This window comes from Lepus europaeus, chromosome 3 (assembly GCF_033115175.1).
Source record: "Lepus europaeus isolate LE1 chromosome 3, mLepTim1.pri, whole genome shotgun sequence".
Classification (NCBI taxonomy): Eukaryota; Metazoa; Chordata; class Mammalia; order Lagomorpha; family Leporidae; genus Lepus; species Lepus europaeus.
The window spans coordinates 26,588,518-26,605,017 of record NC_084829.1 but is presented as its reverse complement, the minus strand read 5'-3'; the positions used below and the strand labels follow the sequence as shown (position 1 = coordinate 26,605,017).

Genomic DNA, 16,500 nt, shown 5'->3' with positions numbered 1-16,500 from the left:
GTGCAGGGCTCAAGCACCTGGGCCATCCTCCACTGCCTTCCCGGGCCACAGCAGAGAGCTGGACTGGAAGAGGAGCAACCGGGACAGAACCGGCACCCCAACCAGGACTAGAACCCGGAGTACTGGCACCGCAGGTGGAGGATTAGCCTAGTGAGCTGCAGTGCCAGCCACATGTGATTATTAATTATAAAATGTGCGCTCCTTAGGACAAGGAGCGTCCTTGCATGTTGGGGTGGCTGGGAAGTCCTGTCTTGCACGTCCACCCTGGAGGTGAATAAAAGCACCTTAACTTAAATAACCCATGTGTGCACTTTGCACTGTCCAGAACAGCAGCCACTGCCCACAGCGATGCATAACAAGGCTCCTATGGGGACGGGGACTTGACAGAGAAGCACTGAAGGCCACAGATCAAGCTGACCGAGTGACCGTGTGAGGAAGTCACAGTGTCCGAGATACCAACTGGCCACAGCCAGCGTGGGAAAGAACTGAGCTGATGCGAAGCTCGGGCAGAGGAAGCCCAAAGGGTGGGGCAGATGAGGGATGACAGCAACAGACTGCCTAATCTACACCGCAGAAGGAACTCCACGCACGGCTCCAGTTTTAAACTGTTCCAGAGACTGTGTAACCTTTGTGGGTTTAGGAGAGCTGTGAAGAGGGCTGTTCCAGCCTCTGCAGCTCCCAGGGCAGACTCTGCACAATCTCAGAGCCTCTGCGGCTCATTCTACCACTGGGAAGAGGACCGCTGCCTTCCCGCCCTTTTCCGACAGGAAGTGGATGGTGCTGGCCCTCAGGGGGATGATGTCACCTCCTCAGGATGTCCCACTAGCTCAGGGCCAGCCTCCCTGCTGCAGTTTCTCAGGATCTCAAGGCCATGCCTCCAGGGTCAGGCGCTACCTGCTACCCTGTGAGGGTGCCCTCGGCTTGGCGGGGCACAGGGCACCAAGCCAACATGCCTGTGGAGAAGCAAACACACCACAGGAGAATCTTGCAGGCGGGGAAAGTGGGACCCGCTGGCAGAACCTCCGAGTACCTTCTCATTTGTAAAGCAACATTTTGCCTTCCATGTACACACATTAAGCATCTCATCCTAATGACAGACAAGGTGTCGACAGGCAGGATGAAATACATCACGAACGCTGACTTCGGTGTGAGGCCATAGGCTGCATCTGAGTCCTGTCACCTCCTCGCCATGCAGCTTCAACTCCCTAAACTCTCCCCTGTCATATGCATAACTGCAACCATCAGACCTGCTTCCTAGAATGTCAAGTTCATGGTGCAGTGCTTGACATGTGGAAAAGACTTCATAGAAAGGAAAGGCTTTACACCAACAGACATGGCTTATAATTCACAATTGATTGGAACGGGAAGATCTGTTCTGTATTCTCTTTTTTCCCCAGCCCCTAAAATTATGGGAGACAAATGAGAACAAAATAACTACTGTAACACAAACAGATCATATAGATATGGGGGGCGGGGACCAGAATCCAAATAATACAAATCAAGTCCTTTGTATAATCACTGTTAACATTCTGGGCTACAATATGGCCTCAGGCTCTGTCCTACAGAGTCTATTGTACAAAAACCTATAAAGTTGAATTTATATGCACACCTAGATGCAACTAATTTATAGCATACTATGATCGCATACACATGGTTTGGCTGTCTGATACATTTTTTTACTTGTTATACTGAAAAACTCTTATCATCAAGAAATTCAGCTACGTCACATCTTTTAAGGACTTTAAGAACACTGCCTTGAGGAGCTGGCACTGTGGTGCAGCAAGTTGAGCCAACACTCATGATCTTGGCATTCCACATCAGAGCGCCACTTTGAGTCCCAGCTGCTCTGCTTCTGATCCAGCTCCCTGCTGATGTGCCTGGGAGGGCAGCAGAAGATGGTTCAAGTACCTAGGTCCCTGCCTCCCCACATAGGAGACCTGGATGTTGTTCCCAGCTTCTGGCTTTGGCCTGGCACAACCCTGGATGTTGGCGCACTTGGGGTGTGAATCAGCGGATGGAAGATTGATCTCCCCCCCACCCTTTGTCATTGCCCTTCAAATAAATAGATTAAAAGTTTTTTTTTTAAAAAAGTTTTTTTAAAGATTTATTTATGAATTCGAAAGACAGAAAGAGAGAGAGAGAGAAACAGAAAGGGATTTCCCATCTACTGGCTCATTTCCCAGATGGCCTCAACTGCTGAGGTTGGACCAGGCCGAAGCCAGGAGCTTCCCCAGGTCTCCCACATGGGTGGCAGGAGCCCAAGGACTTGGGCTATCCTCTTCAGCTTTCCCCAGGTCAACAGCAGAGAGCTGAATTGAAAGTGGAGCAGCCAGGACATGAACTGGTGTGCATATGGGATGCCACCATTGTAGGTGACAACTCTACCCACTATACCACAATGCTGGCCCCAAATCTTTTTTCGAAAGGAGTATTCATTGAAAAAAAAAACCTAAACCAACAAATATGTATTTGTTAAATTTATAAAATCTACTAAAATCTTCCCCCACATCAATGAAAAAAGCACATTGTGGTAGCATGTGGTTCTTGATCTTTTGCATTTTCTTTAAGATCAAGAAAGGCAGACTGTGTGTGTATATGAAATCTTAACAGTGAAAACTGTTTTGGTTTGAGTGGGTGTAGCCCAGAAGAACAGAAACAAACACATACAACATGGGGAATATACACAGTAATTACAATATTTGGTATCCAGTGTTTCGAAAAGGGACAGCACCTTACGAGGAATAATGGTAACCTAAAGTTTAACAAAGAGTATGTATGTTCAATTGTTCATGTTAGTCTCTATTGACAAAGAGAAAGGCAAATGAAAACATGGATTCTTCAGGGACTGTAAAAATTAAATCACACAGGGACCTGTGTAGCCACAGGTTAAGCTACTGCCTGAAGACACACGCATCCCACACCGAAGCACTGGTTTGAATCTTGGCTGCTCTGCTTCAGATCCAACTCCCTGCTAATGAGCATGGGAAAGCAGCGGATGATGGCCCAAGTAGTTGGGCCCCTGCACCCAACATGGGAGACCCACATGGAGCTCTGGTTTCCTGGCTTCAGCCTAACCCAGCCTCATTCCTTGGGGAGTGAACCAGCAGGTGGGAGATCTCTGTCTCTCCTTCTCTCCAACACTCTGCCTTTCAAATAAATAAAACAAAACTTAAAAGAAATTAAATCCCATGACCTGAAGTTCAAAACCTGACCAAAGAGAATCATGACTCTACATGATGTATCTGTGTAGTGCCAATATTTCTGGTCTAATTTCCTTCTTAAGGCAATGGTGGGCTTGTAAAACATACACGAAAGGCTCTGTTTGAGTCACAGAACACTGCGCCATACCTGTAAGAGTGACAGGCAGCCTTTCAGGAAAATGATGGAAGAGGGGTCTGGGGAGCGAGTGCACGCTCTCCATCACCACACAGTGTGCAGTGGATTCCTCCTAGGTGGGGACTTCAAGAGTTTGTGGGAAACTGAATTAACTGGTAAGTGTATTTTGGTTAAAAAAAAAAATTGAGACCTTCGAATGTGAGAGGTCTTCAACAAGTTAGTGGAAAACGTACATTAGAAAAAACTGCAGGATTTCAACATTTTTTCATAACAAAAGTAAATTTGTTTTAATGCAAATTTCCATGAACTCTGTGAAACACTCTTACAGAGTTTGGTTTGTGAAATCTGAGTCCATAACAAATGATAGATGACAGCCCTTTTACATGCTACTTTATAACAACACTCCCTATGTGTTGCATCCCTAGTCCAGCTTATACAACTTGTGCTGGGAGTCATTCTCTTAGAAGGGATTTCTACTGTGCTATGTTGGCCACCTGAAATAGAATCAACATTAGGAAATGAGAAGACAAGACTTTAAATTTTGGCAATGGATAGAATCAGAGAGAGTATTTCTCTTCGACAACTCACACCAGAGATTAACTCTATCATGAGATGAACTGAGCTGCTTTTTTTCTAACTTTTAATGATAACTTTCCAAAGTACAGCTGATGAACTGAGCTACTTTGAACAAATCTCTCTTTTAAAAAAAGTTGAGAGACACAGAGAGAGAGTGAGCTCCCATCCATTGGTTTACTCCCCCAAATGTCTGCAAGGACTCACGGGAGCTGGGCTGGGGCTGGAGCTGGGAGCCAGGGATACAATCCAGGTCTCCCATGTGGGTGGCAGGAACCCAACTGTTTGAGCCATCCTGCATTAGCAGGGAGCTGGAGTCAGGAGCCAGGACCAGGAACCAGATACTCTGATGTAAAATGCAGGCATCTTAACTGGCATCTTAATCCCCAGTGTAAACATTCATGGCTGAACAATTTTCTTATTGGTGCAATTCAGGAGCTGGTGAGGCATTTCTGGATTGAACAGTGAACTTCCTATAGGAACAGAGATTTTGTTTTTGTCCACCTATCTTGTGGTCCTGCTTTCTCCATGAGTGAGCGCCAGATGGCTGTGTCATATGCTATATATCTTTCAAAGCTAAATTAGACACATTCTTAAATTTGCTTTCAAAGGAACCTGTGCATCCTCTAAAGACATACACATAACACATGTCCTATATAGAAGACCTGCCTTAAAGCTTGTGGTTAGATGCCTCATCCAATTATGTGTCTGATAAATACAACCTGTTACTGAATGCTACACAGTGGCTAGAGATTTGGACTACTCACTTTGGAGTGTGTTCTATCATCCTGAGTAAGCATTCAATTTCTTAATATTAGCTATGACCATTTATTTATTTATTTATTATTTATTTATTTTTGACAGGCGGAGTAGACAGTGAGAGAGAGAGACAGAGAGAAAGGTCCTCCTTTTGCCGTTGGTTCACCCTCCAATGGCCGCCGCGGCCGGTGCACCGCGCTGATCCGATGGCAGGAGCCAGGTGCTTCTCCTGGTCTCCCATGGGGTGCAGGGCCCAAGCACTTGGGCCATCCTCCACTGCACTCCCTGGCCACAGCAGAGAGCTGGCCTGGAAGAGGGGCAACCGAGACAGAATCCGGCGCCCCGACCGGGACTAGAACCCGGTGTGCCGGCTCCACAAGGCGGAGATTGTGCTGAAAATTCTGATCTACAATCTCTATTCCGGACAAAATCTCTGTAAAACAGGTCCTTGGGAGCCCCATTGTCCCGGTAAGGAAGACGAAGCTCAAGAAATGCAACCAGTAACCCATCACCAGTGAGAGGAAGAGCTGGATTTTACAGGGTCTCCCAAAGAGAAGAGGTGAGCTCCCTGGAGCCCTGAACGTGAGTTTTTATAGTAAAGTCTCAACACAGAAGCTCTCTGTCAGACACAAACAACACACGCTTGCTTTCAACAAACAAGCAGATATTTCTCTTTGGGGTTATTTTTGGGGGGTGGCAAGCGAAGATGCTAGAACAAAAGTTACCCACGACAGGCAGTGTGGAGTCGGCGCCAGGCAAGCGTTCCTCAGGCAGAACAGCAGGCCCAAAGTGCTGACAGTTGCAACGACACAAAATGTAGCCTTGGCAAGTCAGTCTAACAATTACTTTGCATCATTCTGATTATGAGCCACAAGCATGCAATCAACAGCAGAGAGACGATCTTAAATGATCTCCATCAGCATTTTACTTTAGTTATCAAAGCGTGGCAGATTGAACACACGCTCATCTGACCTAAAACGCAATGTTGATCACCCAAACACAAAGAATGCACAAGAATAATAATGGGGCAAGTGCACCGGCCTTGCTGGAGGGCCCTGAGCTAGAAGAGAGGAATTTTATTCCATTTAACTTTTGTATTTGATACCACAGAGCAGACAAATGTTATTCATGTTTTTCTCATCTGTTACATTTATCTACACTGTAACTCGATTTAAATTAAGAGTTCAGTGAGTTTATGAATTCCTCTATTCTTACCATCACTTGCTGTGCATAACGCTACCAGGAGCATCATTTATATCCCTTGGTTCATTTCTGTGGGTAGTCATCTCCCCTACTCTGTGACCCAGCTCTGATTTTTGTATAATTTATCTCTGTATTTCCAATACATTACCCAGTGTCTGTCACCTATAGTAGGCAGTCAAAACATGCTGAAATGAGTGAACTCTGATGGGACATGCTAGCCAAGTTCATGGACAGTCCCCAAGTTGAAGAAGTCACTAAAATTTCCAAGGGCAATATTTGAATCCCAAAACGTATTAGAAAATGAAAAACATGACTGTAAATATATACCATAAGAGATAGTAGATGTCTAATCTTAATAAACAAAAACATACAAATATAAAACTAAGGAAACATTGGCAGTAGTTGTCAAGGTTAAGTAATTTAAATCATTACAGATTGAAGAGCCAAATTCTAGAAAAGAAATACTGATTATTATACTCCAGAAAAAAAAAAAAAAGGAGGTCAACTTTCCTTTTCAAAAAGTAAAAACCAAGGGAGACAAAGTTTGCGATGCACCCATACTATTACTTCCAATGTCTGCCACTTCACCAACTAATTCCACTCGGGCAGTAAGTTTCTATGGAAGGGGATAAGAACCATTTTGCCTTCAGATAAATGCCATATCTGCCACAAAAGACCGTTCACTAGGTCAACCCACTGTTGGGCTCCTATCTGGACTGTACAAAATGACAACCCCACCATTTTATGGAAGAAAACTTCTATAGGTAGATAGTAATTTGGCTTTATGATTTCCTGGGTGTCTGTTTGTGGATATGAGTATGTGTTTGCACAGGGTTTCCAGTGATCTCAAAGTATATCATATACAAGTTTTGTGTTTCAAATAGCTCCCATATGCTGCTTCACTCCCCAAATGCCCACATTGGCTGGGAATTCAGGTACTCCAATGCGAAAAGGTAGCATTTTAAATGGTTTCTTGCCCAAACCCTCCTACATAATCTTTAAAAGTCAATGTTTAATACTCTACAGTTGCCAAAACACATCACCTAAACTCTTCAAGAACAGTTTCCATAGAGCTGAACAATTCTTCTAGCAACTAACATAAGCTTATTGTCAAGGGCTTGGACAGAAGGTGTGACACAACCAGCAAGCCACTGTCTCACAATGCCACAATTGGGAATCCCCCAGAGGTCAGGGAAGAGGAGCAGGGTGTTGTGTTTAGGGTGAAAGGCAACACGTCTTCTTGCTGCACACGATGGCATGCCCCTTTCCTCTTAACTTCTCCCAGTGCAGGCAGAGATCACAGCTACTTCACCAAAGTTTAGCTAAGATAGGAAATCCGACAGGGAAAAGGCAGGAGTTCGATTCTGTGACTTTCAAAAGGGCTATCAGAGCTGGAAAGGTTTCCATCACCTCTGCCGGCATCATGATGCTAAGGACGAAAAAGCTCTCACATCAATCAAGCAACAAAGGCTTAAGGACCCAGCTCGGGATACAAAGCTGGAGTTCAGTAAATTCTTCAAAGCACAGCATCTTATATCTGGATGAGCCTCATGGCTTTCAAAGTGATCAAGCCTAGAGTCAACAGCAGACAACATCACTACATTATGTAAATAGTTTTTAAAATGGTATCTCTTAAATGTCTAAACAGCTAGAGGTTGGCAAGCCTTTTACTGTAAAGGGCCATACAGCATGTGCATTTGGCTTTATGCACCAGACAATCTCTGTAGCAGCAACTACTCAATCTTCCTGTGTAGCATAAAAGCAGCTGTAGACAATACTACACAAATGGGACTGTCAATGTCTTAATAAAACTTTATTTACAGGAGCCAGCATGGTGGCATAGTAGGTAACTCTGGCATCCCATATGGCCTAAGAAAAGCAGTGGAAGATGGCCCAAGTACTTGGACCCCTGCCACTCATGTGGAATACATAGAAAAAGCTCCCAGCTCCTGGTTCCAGCCTGCCCCAGCCCCGGCCCATGTAGTCAACTGGGGAGTAACCCAGCAGATGGAAGATTTCTCTTTCTGCCTCTTCCCTTTCTCTAACTCTTTAAAATAAACAAATCTTAAAAAAAAAAAAAGTTTTTTCTTTACAAAGGAGTGGTCATGGTCCAGTGAATCAACCCCTGGTCTATAATATCTTCTTGGGGAACTATAAGATGAAATTTCAGCTTCCTTCTTTTCCCAAATAGGTATTTTTATTTAGTAAAAGTCAGATGACAATATCTCACCAAAAGCAGTCAGTGGCTCAGTGGGGCAGGGTCCACCCTCAATGTTCCTCCACCACAAGCAGTCGAGGACACATCCAAGAGTGCCATGTGGAGTTCCCCAGCATGGCAAGCCACTGCGTACTCTTCAACAGGCTGCCCCACAGGATCCTAGACAACTGCTCAGCAGCCTCAGGAAGCAGTGTACTTACTATCCAGGCAAGCAAGAAAACCCTGGCGCAACAACAAAACAATCAACCAGATGGGCAAAGGAGTTGGCATTGATCTATAAAGAATATATACAACTGGCCAATAAGCACATGACTAGACGCTCAACATCACTAATCATGAGGAAAATGCAAATCAAGGCCTCAATGAAATTCCATTTCACACCCACTAGGATGACTTCTATAAAAACCAAGCACCCAAGAAAAAGAACCAAAACCCTAGAAAATAAGGGGTGCTGGAGAAACTGGAAAATGCGTGCACTACTGGTGGAAATGTTAAATGGTACAGCTACTATGGAAAATACCATGACTGTTCCTGAAAAAATTAAAATATTACCATATGATTCAGCAATTCCATTTCTGGGTATAGACATGAAAGAATTGAAAACAGGAACCCAAACTGCTATTTGTACATCTATGTTCATAGCAGTACTGTTCAAAATAACCAAAAGGTAGAAGCAACCCAAGTGTCCACTGAGAGATGAATGGATAAGCAAAAATATTATACATGTATGTGTGCATATGTGTATATAATATACATGTACATACATACATACACATGATTCAGCCTTCAAGAGAAAGGAAATTCTGACACGTTAGGACATGGATAAAACTTCAGGTTTATGTTAAGTGAAATAAGCCAGTCACAAGAAAGACAAATACCATATGATCAAATACTGCAGGAAGTATTTGGAGTAGTCAAATTCATACAGACAGAAGTGGGATGCTGGTTATGGCGTCTGGGGGAAGGGCAATGACGAGTTACTGTTGAACAGGTACAGATTTCAGTTTGGGGCTGGAGACAGACAGTGGTAGTTGTCGCATTACAATGGGGATGTTTCAATGCCACAGTACACTTAAAAATGGTAAAAAGAGTACATTTTATGTTATGTATATCTTACTGCAATTAAGATGATGATGACAATGATGAAGATGATGATGGTAAGAAGAGGATGATGAAGAAAACCTTTGTGGTTATCTGGCCCTAAGAGAGAGCTTTTCATGTGATGTGTTTGAACCAGCATATTTCAGGCAGGTTTAAGCCCATCACTCTTGAGAGGCTTGGTTTATGGGAAGCAGCCGAGGAATTGCAATCTGGTTTAAGCATTTCAGGAAATCAGCTAAAACTTGAGAGACAGTACATCTAGAAATCATTTGGACTAAAAAGTATATATCCCTACAATTCAGAGTGAACTCTACATATAAGATTTGTACTATGCCTGAATGCCTGCAATATTCTTTTCTGAGTTTAACAACCTTAGAGATTCAATTTGACAGTGGATCAGGAGTAAAGTTAATAATAGGAATAAAAGTGGGGAAAATGTACCTTCTCTGATGGAAGATACAAGAAAGAGAAAAGAAAGAAATCCCTGAATTATAGCAAAGCTCATCCATCTTTCAGAATTACATTGAAAACTGTTCTCTGCCCCTAACGCTCTTCTTGGCCACACATGGGTATGACTGCTTTTCGTTGACGCACTGGAAATGCAGGCTCCTCTGAGTCTAACTCTGCATAACACTTAATACCATCAAGGAGCACAAGAGGTGACGTCATGGAAAGGCTCCTATTTGCGTAGCACTAGTCCACGGATTACTTGGGTATCATCCTTGCAAGAGTCAAACTGATACAGGGCTGCATCACCTACTGCAAGCTGAGTCATGATTTCTCAGCCAAAGGAAAATGATACCACTTCATTCCATATTTCTGCAGAGAATAGAAGATACCGCCAAAGAAAAATATATGAAAAAGACTGTTTTGAAACATTTGGGGTGAGGGAGCACACCAGACTTTTAAATACTTAAAGCCAGTGATGGGGGGGGGGGGAGTTGATCCGTGGCACCTGCAGACTTCTGTAGTGTAACACTTCTACTAGGGCTGATTTCCAGCTAGCAACAGGATGCCAACCTGCTACCCAAATTCCTGAACACTTAGCAACCGGCTCATGAGAGCCGGTGCACGCTGGCTCCACTACACACTAGCTGAGGTCAGATTTCTTCCACCTACCAAGATCAGTAAACCCCACTTCATATCCCAAGTAAATCCAAGAAACTTAAGCCCTTCATTATTTTTAGCTATCTGTTCACCCTCCACGTCTTTCCTTCTAGACTGGCATCTGGAACAAACCTTGGGAAAGCCAATACTATATGGCAGGGGTGGGGAACATCCTGCCTGCAGGCTGTTGGTCTGGCCCTGCCAAGGTAACCACAGGCAGGACTGGCAATGCAGTCCCTCTAATAGCAGACTAATTTTTTCAGTTGATCATTTTGTATGGCCCATGAATGATGTTACAAATACCCAAATGGCATTGGCAGAATAAAGGTTCCCTACCCCTGCTATAGAGGAGGTACTCTTTGAACACACCCAGATCACACTAGCCTTTCTGTGCTGTGGATCTCTAAAGCACTTGTGGATTTCTGTCCTCTCCTTTGATGCCACAGGATAGGGCTGGTTCTGGGAGGGCAGGATACATTCCCTTGGCACTGAGCACAGCAGGGAGCCCACCACGGAGTGTGTGGAATGAAATCTGCTGACTTTATTGGCTAGGCTGGCATCTGTCCAGTCCCACACCGTGAGCAAGGCTCCCCAGCTTCGATCTGCCGTGCGTCTCAAGAGGATGTACAGTGTGATGATTCCACGGGGCACTCACTAGTGCACATGCCAAAAAGTCACAAAAGAGGGAGGGAACTACTATGTGCTGAACATAAAATTCCTGCCAGCCCCAGCAGCCAGATCTGGGTTGCTCACATCATCCCTCTGTAAAAGGAACCAGAAGTCTTTGGGGGAATGCCTGAATCCAAGTCTGAGGCAGGGAAGGACCAAGATGAGCCCGGAGCACTGTGCAGTGCCAGACCTAAGGAAACACTGAATAAGTGAAACAGTAAATACGCTGGAGTGACACAGCAGGGGCAGGCATGTGAAAGGAACACAGGAGACAGCAGTCCCCACATCCTGAAAGGGTTGCCAGTGGCCAATCACAGAACAACTGGAGCAACAAAATGAAGAAGTCCAAACTTTGGGATGATGACGGCATTTCAAGAGTTTGTGGACAATGGAACTGTAAGCTAAGTGTATTTTGCTGCAAAATAAATTTGAGAGCCATGCACAGATTTTTTCATAAAATATATTTTAATGCATGTTTTGAGGATTCGTAATATGCATGGATTTCAAAACTCTTTGACCCAAACTAAACTTATCTTTTAATTTTTATTTTCCACAAACATATCTAAGGGCCCTTGTATAAACCTTAAATGTAAAATTGAAGTAGGGTCTTGTCAGATTTCAAAATAACACCCATGTGTTTATACTGATACAAATAAATGACTGAATACACACACACAAAAATGGGAGAGTACACAAATCTTCTGTGCAGAGGAATTCCAAAAAATTCATGTAGACATTCTCTTCCCTTTTTTTTTTCTTTTTAAAAATTTTTTTTTTGACAGGCAATGAGATCAGGGTAGGGGCAGAGAGAACACACAAGAGTCCCCAAATGCCCACAATGGCTAGAGCAGGGCCAGGACAAAGCCAGGAGCTGGGAACACAATTAAGGTACTCTACATGGTGGCAGGAACCCAACCACTAGGACGCCTTCCAAGGGTGCGCATTAGCAAGAAGCTGGAATGGGGAACAGAGTCAGGACTTGAAACCAGGCACTCAAATATGGGCATGCATCTTTTTTTTTTTTTTTTTTTTTGACAGGTAGTTATAGACGGTGAGAGAGAGAGAGAGAGAGACAGACAGACAGACAGAGACAGAGAGTAAGGTTTTCCTTCCATTGATTCACTCCCCAAATGGCTGCCATGGCCAGCGCTGAGCAGATCCGAAGCCATGAGCCAGGTGCTTCCTCCTGGTCTCCCATGCAGGTGCAGGGGCCCAAGCACCTGGGCCATCCTCCACTGCCCTCCCGGGCCACAGCAGAGCGCTGGACTGGAAGAGGAGCAACCGGGACTAGAACCGACGCCCATATGGGATGCCGGCGCCACAGGCGGAGGATTAACTAAGTGAGCTACAGCACCACCGGCCCCGGAGATGCATCTTAACCTTTGAACCAAATGACTGCTCCTCTCCCCCACTTCTAAAGTACAGGTTAAATACAGCGATTCCCTTCCAAACAATAGTACAGAATAGAAAGGGTATGTGCATGGAGTTGGGGTTGGAGAAGAGGGAAACTCTAAATCCATCAACTCCGACAAATGCTGCTGCAGCCAGGTGAGCAACTTCAGACCCAACAGGGCTAAGTCCCCCTTGGCAGCATGTATCCTTGATATGCAATGCTGTGGCAAACATTCATTTACCAAGTTGGAGGAACAGACATCACTAATTTTCTAGACTGCCCTCCGTGTGTGTTTTTATCATCCTAAGAAAAGCATCAGGGAAACCCCACAAGGAGGATGCTCCATACACACCACCAGCTGACCTGAACTCCTCAAGTGTCAAGTGTCAAGTGTCAAGGTCACCAAAGGCAAGTTTGAGAAACTTTCACATTCTGGAGATGACCGGTATATGACGATAAATGCAATGAGGTGTCCTGGATGGGAGCCTTTAGCAGGAAAAAGACATCAGCACAAGAGCTAAGGAAACTGGAATGAAATGTGGACTTAGGTTAATAAGAGTTTTAAAATTCCTGCCTGGCACCCTGGTGATTTACATGCATTATTTTGCTTAATCCCCACAATGCTGTTCAATGGTTGCATTCTCCTTTTAGAGATGAGGACAATAGTATCTCTATGGCTTCTTTGCCCAAGATAACAGAGCTAGTAATTGGCAGAATTCAAGTTGAAACTCACATTGAATTGTTCTCCGGACTAGAGGAGTCTGAACTCATTCATCCTCTCACATCTACAAGTGAGCATTATTATCCCTCCTCCCCCTCCATCCCTCCATCTCCTGTTTAAAGGGAAAGAAACTGAGGCAGGAGGGTAAATGAGCTATCCAGGGCCTCGCACCTGACTGACAGCAGAGCTAGGACTGGAGCCCAAGGGCCAGGCTGCAAAACTCACACCTGTCCCTAAGCTGTCCCGTCCCTGAACCACTAAGGAACAAGTGATCCGCTGTTTCTCTGTTCTCCCTTACCCCGATCTCTCCAGCTTCCCTAGGTTTTGGGCATTACACAAAATCTCTCAGCACAGCAGTCTCCAGGGATTGAGGTAGGGACAGAGATTGACTGGGAAGGAGCATGAGGGAACTTGGAGTGAGGAAGACGAGTAGGTCGGGACACTAACATATATTTGACTGTATATGAATTTTCCCTAAAAATAATACAGGTATATAAAAACAAATACAGGTATATATCCCCTATCTGAGAGTCATGGGACCAGAAGTGTTTCAGGTTTGAGATTACTTAGGGTTTTGCAGTATTTGCATATGTTTCGAGACTGCTTGGGGATGGGACCCAAATCTGAACATGAACCTCATTTATATTTCACATAGGCATAGCCTTATACAACATTTTTAGTGTACCTGCATGTTTGACTGTGGCTCATCCACATGAGGTCAGGTGCAGAATTTTCCACCTGTACCATCATGCCTGTACTTGAAAAGTTTTGGATTTTGGAGCTTTTCAGGCTTCAGAATTTGGATTAGGGATGCTCCAGTTGTACTGGGTAATGATACACATTAGCTTTCATCAAAATGCACTGCCTAATAACAGGGCTGTGGACAGGCACTGTGGTACAATAGGCCTCCTGAAACTCTGACAGTCCATATAGATGCCAGTTGGGGTCCTGGCTGCTCTACCTCCAACCAGGCTCCCTGCTAATATGCCTGGCAAAGCAGTAGAAGACAGACCAATTCCTTGGGCCCCTGCACCCATGTGGGAGACATTGATGGAGTCCCAGTCCCCTGGCTTTGGTCTGGCCCAGCCCCTGCTGTTGCAGCCAACTGGGGAATGAGCCAGTAGATGGAAGATCTCTCTCTCTCTCTTTTTCAAATAAATACATCTTTTAAAAATAAATAAAATAAGAGGGCACGATGGAGGGAGATATGCTATGAAATAACACAAATATGGCAAAACATTAATGCAAAACCCAGGCCACAGGTCTACAAGTATTCACCATGCAACTCTTTAAACTTCTCTGTGGTTTGAAGTTTTTGGCCATTCAATGGGGAAACGTCTCTCATGAATACTTGTCACAACCATCATAAATGGGTGTCTGATAGACACCTGTGTGTAACGCTTTTTTTTTTTGGCATCTCATTTAACAAAAATGAGGTCCCAGATCTCTATCACAGAGAACATCACCCTCAGCAGTGCAAAAACATTTTGCCAATGCATTACAATTAGGCAATTAAGAAATAAACACCAGGCCAAAGTTTATTGCTTAGCAAAGAGCCACGTAGGATGTGAGATTCAGACTCCACAGAACTTTATATTCCACACGGAGTCCCCGGTCATTTCTGCGGTTTGGACAGATTTCAACACTGGTCCTTTTCACAATCAAAAACACATCGCTATTGCCCCAGTCAATAAACACCTCAGACAGCACATTTATAATACATCTATTTCTTTTATAATTTCCATGAACTTGGTTGTTTACCTTCAATTCTTTCTTGGCCTTAGCTATTTTAGGACTTTTTGCTTATATGAAGTCTTTCTTGGACAGAGAACTAATTCAATGACTTAGGAAAAACCTGCCTTTTGTGATTCAGTTATCAGATTTTTTTTTTTTAAAGATTGATTTTATTTATTTGAAAGGCAGAGTAAGAGAAAGAGACAGAGACAGAGACAGAGATCTTCTATCCACTGGTTCACTCCCAAATGGCTGCAATAGCTACAATGTCTGGGGCTAGTCCAGGCTTGGGCCAGACCAAAGCCAGGAGCCAGGAACTAGGAACTCTACCCTAGTCTCCCATGTAGATGGCAAGGGCCCAGGTACTTGGGTCATCATTGGCTGCTCTCCCCAGGTGCATCAGCAGGGAGCCAGATTGGAAGTGGAGCAGTCAGGACTTGAACCAGCACTCATATGGGCCCCTGATACCTTTGTGGGAGACCCAAATGGAGCCCCTGGCTCCTGGCTTTGGACTGGCTCAGTCCCTGCTCTTGCTGCCAACTGGAGAGTGAACCAGTAGATGTAAGATCTTTCTAGATTTCTCCCACTGTGCCTTTCCAATAAATAAATCTTAAAAAAAAAAAAAGAAGTTAAATCTATTCCCAAGCATTTTAAGTCTGTACCAATCCTGAATTCAGATGCTTGACAAATCCACTAGCACTAGCCAATGTGACACCTGTCTCCCTGCTACTCCACTCAGCAAATGGATGGCTGTGCCAGCTGCCACCGGATCAAAGTGCTTGAGTTGTGTGCACATGACACCATCAAGGGCAAGAGCCCACCCTGCTGACCCTCAGGGAAGGGTTCCAGTCCAGTGCATAAGCAGCTGCATGTAAGAAATGATTTTGCAGTCAGAAAGACTAGACACAGGCAAAAGTAGACTTTCGTTTTCGGCAGAAGACAGTCTCACATCTTAGGAATGGTGTGTGGGTTGCTCACCACAGTGTCCCAGCCGGATAATGGCTGGTTTGATGACAATTTGTCAGGTTAGCACATTTGGTGAAAGGCTTCTACCTGTACCAGGAAATCTGCCCAATGGGGACAAGAATTCACTTTCTCTCTTTGTCCTCAAGGCACTGACACCTGACAGTGAAAGGCTGGGTCTGGAGCCAAAGCATGGGTTCCAATGACCTTGGACAAATTACTCAGCCTCAGTGTACACAGATGCAAAATATGCACATGTGGGTATGAGGATTAAATGGTTACAGTCGTATGGTTAGAATAGCACTGGCACACAGTGCGATACAAGCATTGGTTATTGTTGACAAACATTAAACGAGCTGATTGCTACCCAGTGATTCCCAAACAATTATTCCAACTTATCTTCTTTCCACTTCCTTCCACCCCACTACCCTTCACTCAAAGTCTGTGCAGGTGAGACTCCCCACTTAGTCCACTATCAATGCAGCCAGGTCAGCAACAGCAGGGATGTTGGCGGATGGTATACATTTGATCTGATCAACATGTGACGGACTGTTCCTAACCCCAACTATGCACCCCACTTCTCCTTTTTAACAAGGGTTTTTCACATGCAGATTTTATCATCATGCTTATTTCCTCTCTTCTCTTGTATTAAAAATCTTTTCCTCTTTAGCTCTGTCCCACCTCACTGTTAAATTAAAAGAAAGAAACCAGCCAACTAGCTCA

The 16,500-nt window shown here is 44.4% G+C and overlaps 1 protein-coding gene across 6 annotated transcripts in view; it reads right to left on the bottom strand.

The window, feature by feature from the left end:
- ATXN1 (ataxin 1) overlaps positions 1-16,500 on the bottom strand; it is a 453,250-nt gene that overhangs the window by 214,476 nt on the left and 222,274 nt on the right. The gene's annotated exons all lie outside the window — the stretch shown is intronic.